Below are 15634 nucleotides of genomic sequence, written 5' to 3'. Positions count from 1 at the left end.
ATATCACAGTTCGTTCTGGTTATTTAGACCCGACTGTCGTGAGAGCGGAACTAGTTGTAAACTATATGTTGGGCCGTGGGGAGAAAGCCGGTCCCGGGTAAACTATGGGACATGGTCCATCTGATCCATTAATTTTAAAAGAAAAAGACTGCAACAAAAAGTTGCTGAGCTCCGGACCGTCTTGAGAACCCCCCTCTTTAACAACAGTTGAAACTGGAGCTTTTTACTTTCGGACCGGGACCCGGACTAGATGTTTAAAATTGATGTGAACTATCGCAGAGAAGTAGCGAAACTTGTGGACTCATCCGAAATAAAAGATTCAATTGCTCTTCCTTTGTCTATTATATTAATAAGGAACTGACTCATATGACATCGAAACTCGTTAGTTCAGACGGGTCAAAAATGGAAAATGGAATGGGAACTGTAACCTATTGCTCAAAGCTGGATGTCAAATAACTTTTAAGGCTGGTGAATGAAATATCTTCGAGGCAGAAGACTTTGTGGTAAGGAAAGGGGCTGAGAAGGCTAACAACATAAAGAAGTTTCCCCAAATATACTGAGTTCCAGGCCACAAAGAAATTCTGGGAAAGAGCTGATGAGATGGCCAAAAGAGCCATCAGTCTGGTTACCGAACCATATTAAATAATTCGAGTTTCCTTAGTCGTCAAGAAATTTGGAAAAATATAGTTTTTCTATAAGATTCTTCGATCTTGAAATCGATTAGATCCTGGCATTTTGGGTTTCACACTACGAGTTTCTTTCTCTATAAGTCTCCTCCATCACTAAATCCATTCCAACCTGGTACTTTTTCAACACAATTTTCTCCTATAATGCCAAACATCCAATAAACACTTCAAACCCCAACTGCGGCATGCAGCATATCGCCTGCCCGCCCAGTGTTGCACGGGAAACTTTCCATTTGCTCATGCCAACATTTCACGCCTGCAACTTGAAACATTCTTTTGGCGAGAATTTATTTTTGTGTCATATTCAGCGCTACAAATATGCATAGATATGTACATAAATTGGCAGACAGACAGTCAGTTGGCCAGACTACAACAACAACTAATACACAAACATGCTTAGTGGCAAACATATGTGGATTCACATTGCCAGACGGAGAGAACTTAATGGCTGCTTTGGAAATTGACGCAACCGCTTGGACGCCCTTGTGCCCTTAACTTAAGTGCATTATTCTTTTTATTGTTATTGTTTTTTTTTTCTTATTTTACTTTCATACTTCATTGCTTTGCTTTGCTTATGAAAGTGGAAATGGAAAATTGTGTGTTAATTTGCGTCGGATGAGTGTTTTCGCTGCTGAAATTATAAATTTATTTTAAAACAACAACTGCTATATTTATTAACTGCATGTCTGTGGCTTTTAAAGTTGCATTTATCTTGTGAATTGTTTTTGTAGTTGCAACTATAAGTGGCGTAGGTCGTTTAAAATTTTCAGTTTTTGAGATTTACGCAATTCGAGGATAATGTGTTGACTGAAAATGGAAATAAAATATTTTTGTAGACGACAACGTGATCTTAAGTGACAAATAAACAGTTAAAAAATGGTTTTGTTGCTATTTTTGTTTGAAAAGTTGCACGGAGAATGCTAAAAAGAGCGGTAGGGATACGAAGAACGGCTTCGACTTCACTTTCCCTTCCTGTATGTCCATCTTTATCCTCATCCTCATCATCCTCATCCTCATCCTCATCCTCATCCTCATCCTCATCCTCATCCTCATCCTCATCCTCATCCTCATCCTCATCCTCATCCTCATCCTCATCCTCATCCTCATCCTCATCCTCATCCTCATCCTCATCCTCATCCTCATCCTCATCCTCATCCTCATCCTCATCCTCATCCTCATCCTCATCCTCATCCTCATCCTCATCCTCATCCTCATCCTCATACCCATCCTCATCCTCATCCTCGTCCTCATCCTCATCCTCATCCTCATCCTCATACCCATCCTCATCTTCATCGTGATTCACATCCACACCCTTATCTTTTTTCTTAGACTGGCTTACCTTTAACCGTATCCTTAACTTTATGGGTATTTTTATTTTATTATAGATCTATCGTGTTCTAACCTAAAAACCCTTCAAAACCTCAGTTTTTCATTATTGATACCTATTTGTATTTTTTAGTTATCCATAAGACTTACCGAAACATCTCCGGAACTGTTTCAGAGTACTTTAGAAGAGGAAACCACAATCGGTAAGTACATTGAAAGATCCACAACAAGCTGTACCACGATACACAACTAATTAAGACAGAAAAAAATGCCTACAAATCTTCAGATATGTCCACAACGTGGTTTCGTCGGTCAACTCTCCAATAAATTCCAAACTCTCTTCTCACATTAACATTCACCTACAATCTCTTGCATAATATTTATTATTAATATGCCACTTATCAATTTCACCTACGAATTTATAGCATCAAAGAGCGCGCCATTCCTCATTCTAATTTTTCTCTCTACCAAACTACGATGTATGTAAGAACATGCAAGACACCCCGTTATGTCGACACTTAACAAGCCCGCAATGTGCTTAAGGGATTATGGCTCAAACCGGTGCATATTGGACACCCAACAGAGTGTTAAGAACCGGGCACTTCATCAAATTGCAACAAAAAGCAATCGAAAGGAAATCGAAAAACTTCAAACATTAGAACAAGCGGTACTTTACTCAATAGATACAATTGACGCTGATGATGCGAGCCACAAAAACACGAAGATACTTGAGCTGTGCATTTTTTAAAATACGTCACTTTGATTAATGAATGCCGGAGATTTTGAAAAACGAATACAATAACAACACTAACGAGTGAATATTTCAAACAGTTGTGTACATTTCTTCCACTTTTTTTTTGATTCAGGCAGCTAACAAGGAATGCGCAGGAGCGCCGTACGCGCATCTGGCGGAGTGTGGAGAAAAAATCGTACATTACCGAAACGCTGAAATGTTTTCATGTAAGCGCATTTTTCATTTATTTTAATGTTACATTTTTCAACAAATCTTTGGAGAAGTGCTTAAGCGCTGGGTGTTGTGTACTTTACTTTTTGAAATTTTTAGTGTTTTTGGTTTGTTAAATACTGTCCTTAATAGCTTCGGTATTTTTGCTTCTTTTTGTTTCTGAAGAATTTGTTATTTTAGAGTGTTGTGGTATGTTTTGGTTTTGTTAATGTATTTTTAATGGTTTTTTGTTTTGAAAATTGTTTTAAGTTTACGTTTTTATATTATTCATTATTCGAAATATTGTTTCACAATATTAAAGTAATCACTTTAGAGTAGATAAAGTTAAAAAACTAATAAAAGTATCCACTCTAAACTTTCTATCCAGCGATCAAAATATATTTTTTAAAACAAGGACATGTATGATATTTTCCAGATTCTTTAATCTAAACTTCATTTCCCAGTCAGTATGACCAATTCCGTAAACCAGTCTGTAAGCCAATCTTTGAACTTTTTGACATTCAAATGAAATTGAAAATTAATATTCTTCAGGTTTTCATATTTTAGAGTCTCCCAGATATTATTCTGGCTTCAGTAAAATAGTAATGGAACAAAAGAGCAAATAAATTTCAAACTATTCAGAATTACTTCCTTTCTACAGAAAGTAAAACCATGGATGCAAATGAAAATTACGAAAACTCACAGTCAACGAGCTATTCGCTCGACTGATGGTCAACTAATTGGCCTACTGATTGTACTATTCGCAACAGCATAACCCACTTTGAGACCTACTATTCATTATTAGATAATATTTAGTTTAATTTAGTTTTAATTTAAAATTTGACAATCGTAGCAGAGAGTGTACATTTAGAGTGACCGTGGAGAGTCGATATACTCCGTTCGCAATAACTCGGATTGACATATGGCGCATTTATGTCAAGATCCTAAATTCAAAGCGTACAAAATACGGCCTGTGCAAAAACTGAAGACGCTCGACCTCACCAAGGGACATCACCTCGCTCTATGGAATCTTGAAAAGTTCCAAAACTAGGTCCGTCGTTTTTGCGCCAAATTTTGTTCAGCGATGAGGCCCATTTCTGGCTGAATGCCGTGTATGTAAACAAGCGAAATTGCAGCATTCGGGACAAAGAGCAACCAGAAAAGGTTCAAGAGGTACAATTTTATCCAGAAAAAACATCGGTTTTGTGTGGCCGGTCGGTGGACTCATCAGTCCATATTTCTTAAAAAATGATGTCGATGAGAACGAAACGGCTAAGCTTAAGATCTCGGTGACATTTGGTTTCAACAAGACGGTGCCACTTCCCACACATCGCATCAATCAACGGATTTATTGAGAGTTCGATTGGCCACCAAGATCGGGTGATATCACACCGTTAGACATTTTTCTGTGGCGGTGTGTAAAATCTAAAGTCCTGTATTGATTCGGGCTTTAGAGCGAAACATCAAGTGTGTCATTCACCAGTTACCAGTCGAAATGAGTCATTGAAAATTGGATTCAACGGGCGGACCATCTGAGACGTAGCCGCAGCCAACATTTGAGAGACACAATTTCCAAAAAATAAATCACAAAGAATGCTCTTTCTAATGATAATAAATATTACTTATTAAATTTGATGTTTATGATTTCTTACTTTGAAAAAGTAGAGAACCTCGAAATTGATCACTCTATCACTATCACTATCACTATTTTCATGTTCGTTTGAATCTGAATAAGATTCGTCCTCGTATCCTTGAAGTTATTGATCTTAGTTGTATCCGAAAAGGCAGCTTTTAGTGTATCTCATTGCAAGTTTTTTCGGGTAGAAACACTGTAGGCGGTTGTTTCGGTTCCAATCCAATCCGAGAATGGATCTCAAGTTACAAAAAGGTATTTCAGCAAGAGTTATATTACCTCGATGGATATCCATATAATTTCGGCAGCTAAAACTAATGCACACCACATTATCACGACTTAATGTATGATGCAGAGAATTGGCCAATGATAACAACATATCAGAGAATATTCGAAAGAAAACTTTCTGTGTGAAAAATGGTAACCGAATTTCTAGTTCTGCAAGCATGGAAAGTGTTCAAACAACTGGTAGGAGATCAAGACAAATGCTTGAACATTATTAGAAATGCCAAGTGGGGATGAACTTAAGTTCCGCTTGTAGAAAACTTGTGGAACAACTATATTTAGAACTCTACAAGCATCCTTTTAGAAGAAAGAACATAATATTCAAGCAGAAGAGGAAGCATTATTATTTCAGTTAATTGATACAATATGAGAACATGAAGGCGAGATCTTTGTATCAAGAACTCATTAACTACACCATCGGTAAATGAATACGGATTCAGTCTTCAAGAACAAAACAGCGACCCTACCTCTGAATATCGTTCAGCTGATTAAAGCGTCCGTAAACTGAGGACCAGCAAATCTCGTATTATTATCCTCAAACAGACCTTACAACCAAATACAGTCACTCTCATTTGCGCTTGAAACTCCGGACCCGCGGACCGTGTGAAAAAGTGCGCCATAAAATTGCTTGAGTGGCAAATCAAATCAAGCAACGGTACATACAATTGAGTGTACATACTAAGAGCATATTTATCAATCGATTCCCATTGACCTCATAGACCCGTCCGTTGCGAGTTATTTGCAACCATTTATGCGCATTAAAGCGGAACTGGAAAATTGAAAATATTCGCACAAGAAACCCGAAGGAACTGCGGGTAGAGGCTGCGAGAAGAGGATGACTGCAAACAAGCGACTGGCAGGCAGGGATTGAGGACTTGTTTGAGCAACACAAGTAATCCGGTCATAGAGTTAAGCCACTAATCCTTGAAATTGCAATGTAAGATTATGCGACTGACGCACGCACACGAAGCGAGAGCGCCGGCCACGAATGACTGACTGCCAGCGTACGCGTATTTGCGCAATGCATATTTGGACAACGGCAACAACAACTGGGTGTGTATGTTGTTGCATGATTTACGGAGCGACTCAATTCGAACGTTGCCTGAAGGACATTAGCATAGCAAATCCTGGCATGGCGTGTGCATGAAATTCGATGCGTTTTGCGAGATGCTGCCAGCGATAAGAGTGACTGCCGCACAGACACATACACAAACAAGAAAATGTAGTTGCAGGGAATAGTGTCGCATAGACAAAGTAAGCCAACTAGCTAATTGCGAGCTTGAGGGGCAACCAAAGTACATGCCGCGCTGGATTAAGGGTGTGTTTGCTGGTGTAGTAGTTGTACTGCCGCTCGCCGTTATGTATACTCTGATTATTTGGACAAATGCAAACGATCGATCATTTATTTTAATTAGCAACACAGTGTCGATTGCATTTGAGCGCGTGAAAAGCGCACACACACACAAAGCAAAGTTTCCCTTTTCTTCCCCTCAGAAGCTTGGAAAAACTAACAATTTTCGTGGCAACAACTGGCAAGCGGCTTAACCGTACCGAACTGCATTGGAAAATCTAAAAAGTTCGGTTTCGAATAAAAAAAAATTTAGAAGACCCGTCGGGTTGCACACCTTTTGCCTCCTAAAAAAAAAAACAACAAACACCACTATTGTTAATTAGAATAATGCCGGCATGTTGCAATGTATGCATGTAACTGCCTTTCTTTGTTGCATTTTTTATTGTCACTGCAAATTAGCTGTGACGAATTTGAAGAGTGTGTGACTTCCGAATGCGGCTGCGCTTGACAAGCGATTAAAAACAGTCGAAACAATATTTAAGGTTATTGATACGAAACCAACAGGCTGCGCATCCTCACCGCTGCCAAGTTGCTCAAGCGTAACCGCTACAGATTAATAAACGCTTCGAAGGAAAAAATATTGAAAAACATTTGCCGACATCCTTGACATAAATTTTGTTTATGTGTGTGCTCCTGAAGTGTCCTATCTAGCTTGTTAGTTACACACGCACACCCATAAGTGATGTCCTTTTTATCCTTTCGCTCTGCTTTGTGCACACATTGTGCCGCTGCCGATAATGCAAGTATTAATGTGTGTCGATTTTTCACATTCTCAAGTGTCCTTAACTCCTGTGTTTGCCTGCTCGTTCGCCTGTTATTGAGCACATTTACGATTTATGTTGGAACATTTCGCCTTCTGTATCAAATTAATGATATTTGTTTGTCACATATTTGGCAGATTAACAACGAAATTCACTTACGTAATAATATTTGTCTGAGTGTTAGGAAAATGTGTGAGAAAATGCGCACGATTTGCTGGCAAATTACTGGCAATCACTTTTTAAAAGCGCGGCTCAAAGCAGAACAGTGTAAGGCGAGTTGTTCCTCAAGTGAATTATGGCCACAGAGAAAAGTTCTCTTATTTCTAAAAGTTCAACAGAAGCAAAAGGATGGAACCAGGCTGCCGGGTGGTTGTACGATGTTGCCGCTTTGGTAATCAGAAAATTCCTAAATACAGTTTACGATCGTACCCAAAGGTATCTAAATGCGATAACCAAGTGAGCAGATAGAAATGGGTTAGACTTAAATCCAACTAAAACTGAGTTAGTTTTATTTTCTAGGAGATACAAAATGCCTAACTACTGTTCCCTCTTTGGGAAACTCAGTAGACAGTAGTTAGTAAACAGGATGAAGTACTTAGGCCTTATCCTAAGAGGAAGTTATCATGGAAGTCAAACAACGAGGACAAAATGAGGAAGGCATTGCCAAAGCTGGTTATATTAGGAACCATGGACAGGAACACTTTGAAGCTCTCCACCACTTCGTTTGCATTCTGTAATCTAGACAACCTCATCGCAAAGCTGGAGAAGGTTCGGGCAAATCTGTTGAAGAAAATGTGCAGTGAGCTTTCTCACGGATAGTAAGAAGTTAAAAGGTAAATTAGGAGGAAATGTTGTCACCAGCTGTAGTCAGGCATCCAAACTACTGTAGCATCTTTCAAGTGGAGGTGGCTGCCAGCAAAGAAGCGTTAGATATACCGCTCCGAATTGCAGTCTGCTTCAGCTTAAAATCAGTGAAATAGTGAATTACCTTAGAGTCGACTTTTATGGGTGCCTGGTCCAAGCGGAAGCGCCGTAAATTGCTAAACCATAGAGCATGCTAAGAACGGAACATTTCCCGTTTGGCAACGATTTGATTTTTTTAAGTTGTCTTGTGTTCCAACATTAGATTTTTGGGGCGTTCAGCATCAACGATTAGAGCCTGTGCGATTGCGAGGTTTTTCTGGCCCTGAGTGAACCGCAAGAGGTCATCCGGTTGTTGCAAAGTCATCTCTCTACAATTTTAGATGTTTTGACTGAACACTCAGCAGACACTGATCAACAAACAGAACCTGTGCCACTACGTGATACTTCTGGTCCAAAGCGAACCGTAAGAAGTCATCCGAAATACTGGCTCTTAGCAAAGCGAATTTCACCAAAATTATAAATGTTCTGACTGGACCCTGTTCAATAGGTTAACACATGGAGCGGCTAAATACTGCTCGTCTTTTGCCATATTGGAATTCAAATATATCAATAGACCCACATTTGGAAAGCCTAGCGAAGTGGTTGTGATTGATATTAACTGCCTAAATGAATTTCTGATAATCTTGGCCGACCCATGAGGTGATGTACTTTAAGAGGATTTTGGGTAACACAACGGACAAATATATGTTCAAATGAGTAAGATCAATCGATTCTGGGTCTAGACTCTTAATTAGAAAAACGTTCCATATGGTAGCGACAAAACATTTTTGAAGATAAATGTAGAAAAAATGCAGACTATGCGTCTCTAATAGAGGGATATACGAAACTTTATACAAATAGTAAGGAAACAATATACCTTTGCCTGTCGGTACTAAATTTTCTTTGGATCAATTCGAGTTTTTTGGCATTGCCTTTACAGATTCACCCATATCAGTTACAATGACTTCAATGCCTCAGGGAGGATTTTACAATTATAATCCAATTTGAATCGACTGCTGATGAAATAATGGAACTGTACTAACCAAAAAAATTTAGTAAAAGCAATTTTTAGGATGAAAAGTTCACAAAGCAATTTAAGCACAGTGACTGTGTGTTTAACAGAAGTCTTGGTCTAGAAACCGCAATGAGTCATGGAGAGTTGGTAACAAGGTTGGAATCAAGCACCAGGTGTGGCTTGACAAGGCTGATTGTTACTTTTTATACCTTGAACAAGAACATTCAGTTTGACAAGAACTTCGTAGCACCCAGAAGGAAATACCCTATGAAGTACGAGTATATAATATATGATATAAATAATCGACGAGACGATCTGATTTAATTTAACCTGCCGTCTGCACTTCTCCACTAGTCCCTCAGTATTTGAGATATCGATCTGAAACTTTTTGGAATCACCGACATCGGATCACTCCATACAAACTGATCCATATAATATATGGAATGCAAGACTGAAAAACTTTTTTATTTTACAAGAAAATCCAATAAATTCAGGATTCTTTAAGACAACGTTGTAATCTCCGAATATATTGTTTGGATATAACAACTAAACTAAACTAAACTGAACGATTAAAAGCAAGTCCTTGTAAGGAAACCTTTTTTATTTGATGGGACATCTTCAAGCAATTTGGCAAAGGTTATTGTTTAAGACAATAGTGCCATCTCTAAAGAAATTGTTCAGATCGGATCACAATATCATAAAGCTTTCATACAAACTGAATCAATAGTTTGTATGGACAACTATTTCCTCTGACGAGATATCTTCAAGAATGGCAGTAACACAATCTCCAAAGAAATTGTTAGGATCGGATCACTTGATCATATAGTTTCCTTACAAACCGATCGTTTCAAATCAAGTTAATAATCTTTTTATACCCTTTTATGGTACAAGAAATGCAGCTTTGGAGGGTATTATAGCTTCAGCGCAACCGAAGGTACTTTTTATTTTGTTTTGTTTTGAAGTTCAGTTCCAGAAATGTAATAAGTTCAATATTGTTAAAAGGTTAAAAATGACATTACTGACCTTAGTGTTACATAGTATCCACTCAAGTGCCCAATTACTGTAAGAAAAAAATAATAATAATTGAAACTTGATAACTTCAGTAAATATTCTTAACTATATAATTAATTAACTATAATAATAATATTTAATAGCAAATGCATTTTCATAATTTACATATGTATGTATAATGTATTTATTTGTATATATTTTTGCGAGTGCGTGTGCATAATAGCTTGCCAAACGAGTCTTAATCAATAATAATGAACCTCAGGCAGAATTCTCACCCGGCTTAAGTGCCACACGAGGCATCCAGTTAATCAATATTGTCACACATGGTCATTAAGATCAGAAACAAAATCCCAAAAACAAGCTGAAAGGCAAAGCAAAAGACAGGACAAGCAGTTGCAGGCGATGGCAAAGGCTCAAAAGCCGAACGCATGGGAAACAACTATGTCGGCGAGTAGATAAATGTCATTGCAATCATGCAACACTTAGTTATAGTAATATGTAGTGGTAGCAGTGATCGGCTAATGACACAAGCAAAATATGCCACAGAAAGCTGGCCGACATTAAGGCCGTATAAGTAGATCGATGTAATGAGTTCAAACAAATCTACAAATGTATGTATTTGTGTGCCAAATGTATGAATATATATATGCCTGCATGTATGTACATACAGTGTTGGAAAAAATAATAGAAACGTACAGTTTTCAATATATTTTTATTGTTTGTAGAACTCTTTCAATTTAAATACATTACGATTTAATATATTTGTTAAAGTTAATCAAAATCTAGATTTATTTAGCAAGTGCTATAAGACACAAATAAATTGTGGTCCATTTTCTAATTTTGGCCTGGAAAAAAAAATAGAAACATAATATAATTTCTTCATAAATTAAAGTTTGACCCAAACTTCTTACAAAAATATTATTGTTTCAATATCTTGTTGAACCGCCGCCTTGCCTAATTACCTCTTCGCATCTTCGGTGCATCGAATGAACCAAATTTGAGCAAACGCTTTTTGGAATTGAATTCCACGATTTTTGAATCTGGGCCCACAATTCGTCCTTATTGCTGGCTTTAAAAGGTCCGATTCTCTTCTTTAGGTCTGCCCAAAGGTGTTCAATGGGGTTTAGGTCTGGCGATTGCGACGGCCACTCCATAACTTGCACCCTTTCTTTCTTAAACCACTGCTTTACCAGTTTCGACGCATGTTTAGGATCATTATCCTGCATAAACTCCCACCTTATTGGCATTTCCTCTTTAGCATAGGGAAGCATTATTGTCTGCAATATGTTAACATAGTCAACTGCGCACATTTTGTTCTTTATCCAAAATATTGGACCAACGCCTTCCTCTGAGAAGCAACCCCACACCATAATGGAACCCCCGCTGTGCTTAACCGTCTTTCTAGTGTATTTTGGATCAAATGCTGTGTTTGTAGGACGTCTTACATATTGTTTACCATCTGATCCAAACATATTAATTTTTGTCTCATCAGACCATAACACATTTTTCCAATTTTGACGGAAAAGATGTTTTCTTGCAAAAGCAAGCCTGTTGTTTTTGTTTTTAAGGCTCAGCAAGGGTACTTTTCTAGGTGTTCTGGCAGGAAGCTTGGCATCTGCCAACCTGTACCTAATGGCTCGAGTTGATACATTTAAATTTAATTCCACCTGCAGTTCTCTAGAGGACAGAAAAGGGTTAGCTTTGCAAAGGCGAATTAAACGCCTGTCATCGCCAGCAGTCATTTTTCGTTTTCTACCTCGTGTTTCAGGCTTTTTTGCACTATGAAGGGCAGTGAACACCTTCTTCTTGGAGCATTTAACCATATCTGCTATTTTACTCATTGAGTTTCCTTTTTTTCTCAAGTTAATTATTACATTCTTCTCCTCTTCCGTGCAGTGTTTGGCTCGGCCCATTTTATTAGTTTTTATGGCAAAATAACCTATAGTATAAATTTAATTCATTTTACATTATTTTAAAACACAATTAGAAGCATCAAAAACAAATTTTTTACCTTTTAAAAAGCAAAAATATTAACAAACACGTTTTGTTTCTATTATTTTTTCCAAGCGCTACTATTCACTTGTTCACTCTCTCGCATATAAAGGAAAAATAAGACAAACTAGCGGAATAAAACGGGTTTGCAAAACAGTAACTGTTAACAGCTATTTGTGCAGGGTAGGCCATTTCAAGAAATATTTTTAACAAGTATTGATATAATTGATTTATTATATGTAAACAACCCGTTTCTATTATTTTTTCCAACACTGTATATATACATATATAATACAACAGTGCTATTACACAACATATATACATATGTGCAACATTGACATAAAGCAGTGACATGCCGCACAAAACCGAAACACATAGTAGGATAATCATGAGTGTTGCAATGAATGCGAAACAAGAGCATGTAACATACATACATATGTGAGATAAATACCCTTCACACTTACATAACTGCTTACAAGACCCGTTAAATGCGTACTTGCCTCTCCACTACAACGCAGGATAATTTCGCCTTGCCGAACGGCCTGCGAAATGTTTTGTTGCAAGTTAAGGCTTACGTGTCTCGGATTTCTTAGGCCAAATTGTGGACTTATGGGCTTGTTCGGCTTTGCTGTTGTTGTTGGCATGATGCACTGCTTAATCTGTTATAGATTGCATGCCGCTTAAGCCGTTGTTCTTGGTGTATGTGGCATGCAAGTACTATCACTGTTAAATGGTCATCTCATTGGTGTTGCATGTTCGCCACCTCCGCTGGAAGCTGCACTCTTGCGCAACGGAACTATTTGCGTTTTGTATTTTATGCTTAAGTGGGCTTAGTGCGACTTTGTACATCATCAATCATTGCGGAGCGTATGGCGAGTGAGTTGATCGTTCGGACATTGAAGAGGTTCATAAAAAGCGATGATAAATTGTGGAATAATGTAGGTTAGTTATTAGGGGCTTACAGAGTAGATTCATGAACTTTTGGCATATCATTTTATAATGTTCAATCTCTAACTCTTCCCGTGACCATCAAACTGGGTTTGGTTGTTTGAATCCTTGACCTCATTGACAATCTTTGCTTTTTACACAAAATACTGATTTTCGTAAGAATTAAAATCTTTCGATTAAAATTCTTATGAACTCCCTTAAGTGAGCCAGTTCATTTATGAACAAGCTTTCCTGTTATCGATATATGTTGATATCTAGACGCTTATCGGCCCGTTAGTTGTTATTGTTTCGGAATGGTACAAGGAAGTGTGGGGAAGTGTTTCTAGCCCAGCTTAATGTATATCCAACGGTTTTGTTTCAAATCACGAAGAGACAAACGAGAGGTAAGTAGAAACCCAAGTATTTATACCCAAACTCACAATATCTATCCAAGAAACCTTTCCTAGTTTCTAAAGTAGCAATTAAAACCGAGACGTTGTTCTACCTCAGACTAATTTTCGAAATATTCAAGTATTGCGATTAAGATTCTAATGAACTCAATTGAGTCTACTAAGTCATTTAAGAACCTAGTTTCCTAATATCAATACTACTTTATATCTTGATGCTGGCTGACTCATTACTTCTTACTGTTTCGGAATGGTGCAAGGAAGTGTGGAGGGTGTTTCTGACCCATCTGAATGTATATTCGTCGATTTGTTGCTAATATTTTTAATATGTTCAGTATCTTAACAATCTTATAGATATCACTTAGGCTTGGACCTTGCCATAATTCACATATCTGTTATCTCAAGAATACCTGTGATTGTTGTGGCACTATCAAAGTTGCCAATGAAACATTTGATCTCTCTTTACTTGTATATGTTCTCTTCAACCTTTATATGTTCTCCTCATAAAAATACCTTCTCGCTTCTACGTCACAACTGATAAACCATCATCACCTCGACAAAACATGCTCCCTCTACTACCCTACATCCCTCTTAATAAACCGCCTTTTCGAAATTGGTGCCCTTGCTGTCCGCAAGTGACACAACTCGGTCATGTTATCCGAAGTAATTTACTTGCCAGGCATTGTTCAACAGCAGGCCACCCCTCCAAATCAACCCTGCACACCATGCTTAATTAAAAAACAGCTGGATACCAACAACAAAAAACATAAAATAAAAAAATAATCAATTGAAAGAAAGGAAACTAAATTTATTGCGCATCAAAATGTGCCAAATCCGCGCAACGGATATCCAGGAAAAAGTGAAATTGTGATGAAAAAACTATAACGTAATCATGCACCCATAAAACCCGTATACACACATACAACGTCATATAACATAAAAAAGTGGAAGGCTTCGAAAACTATAACACGGCTCAGCCCATTTCCGGCCTAAGAGAGCGGCGAGCGCAAGCGTGTCGGGCTAATCACACGAGCCGCTGCCTTTATGCCGCAAGCATCCCTCCTTGGCTTTATGAAACATTCGCATTTTGAGTGCAAGTGTGTGTGTGTGTTGCATGTGTATCATCACTTTATTCGAGTGCCGCACCATCGGGGTGCCGTTATTATTATTATTTTTTTTACTTTTATGCACTCCTTTTGTCGCTCTGTGCTGCCACACCACAGTTTTTACTTATAACATATAAGTATGTTTGTATGAAAACGCGTTTTCTGCTTAATCACAACTTTTGAGACCACGCTCGGCTTTGCTTGTAATCCCGGTTGTAAATTTCCTAGTGATCCTGCGCTGATCCTGTGCACACCACTACTAAATCATGTGTTTGTTATTTATGTTGTCACAAGAGATTTGCGTGTTCGTTCAACACAAACTCTTTGTGCTCGTTTAGTTTTGATGCGCGCATTGGACGCTGGATTAAAAAATTCACGGAAAAAAATAATAAAAGCAATACCAAGAACTATTTCAAATGACGTTTTGAGTTGTTTTTGTTAGACATCTCCAAATGAACATAAACAAAGAGAGAAGTGTGTAAACAGGTCGTGCGAAACTATAAAGCTGACTTTATTAAAGTTTATGGAGTAAATCTGAAAATCCCTCATTTCCCAGTTTTCAGTCCAAAGCATCCTTTGAGCTGAATAGTGCTTAAGACCAGATTTTTGTCCTCTTCTTCACTCTCTATATCAATTTTCTTAACCTCGAGCTTGAGTTTGTGCCAAAGTGGTTAAATTCCTAGGCTTATAGGCTTATAGGTTTCTCTTCAAAGTATTCTAAGCGATAAGACAATATACATAGTTTACAGACTTTGCTGAGCATATTAGATTAAGTTAAGAGGACGATCCCAACAGGGATCTCACTTGGAAAGCTTACAACGTCGGTCTGTTGTGGTACCTGCCCTGATCACAAATTTGTTAAGACGGCCCATGACAGTTTCGGCTTCCATGCGCTAGACAATGGAGAAATGCATGAATGTTTCCACATCTCTCTCCTCCTGGCAACTAGTGCCCGGCAAGATTTTAAGTATTACCGTATGAATGCCTATTGGATAGACTCCAGGAAAAACCCCTACAATCGCGTTTAGACTTACCTACGCACAAGTATGTAGTTACCTCGATCGCTTGCTTTACTCTAGGTCTAAACTATTTCGCAATCACACAGGAGCGGGTTGTTGACCAGTGCTTGTTAAGCGCTCATGAAGTTCATTGCTCCAGTGCTAGAACGCAAGATGTTAAAGGAAATCCAACTCAGTCCCATTCCGATGGATGTGGACAACACCCGGCCTAGGACTGTAATTCGGCAGAACACTCCTGCTCTGACAACAACAACAACGAGTTGATAAAG

At 38.1% G+C, this 15634-nt stretch overlaps 1 long non-coding RNA gene across 1 annotated transcript in view; it reads right to left on the bottom strand.

The window, feature by feature from the left end:
* Positions 1-15634, bottom strand: part of LOC125779274 (uncharacterized) — a 111035-nt gene that overhangs the window by 32266 nt on the left and 63135 nt on the right. The window contains exon 2 of the long non-coding RNA XR_007423242.1: positions 9927-9963. This is a non-coding gene — a long non-coding RNA (uncharacterized LOC125779274). The remainder of the gene's footprint in view (positions 1-9926; positions 9964-15634) is intronic.

This window comes from Bactrocera dorsalis, chromosome 1, assembly GCF_023373825.1.
Source record: "Bactrocera dorsalis isolate Fly_Bdor chromosome 1, ASM2337382v1, whole genome shotgun sequence".
NCBI lineage: Eukaryota > Metazoa > Arthropoda > Insecta > Diptera > Tephritidae > Bactrocera > Bactrocera dorsalis.
Note: the sequence above shows the minus strand (reverse complement) of the source record. Positions and strands in the feature narration are given on the sequence as shown.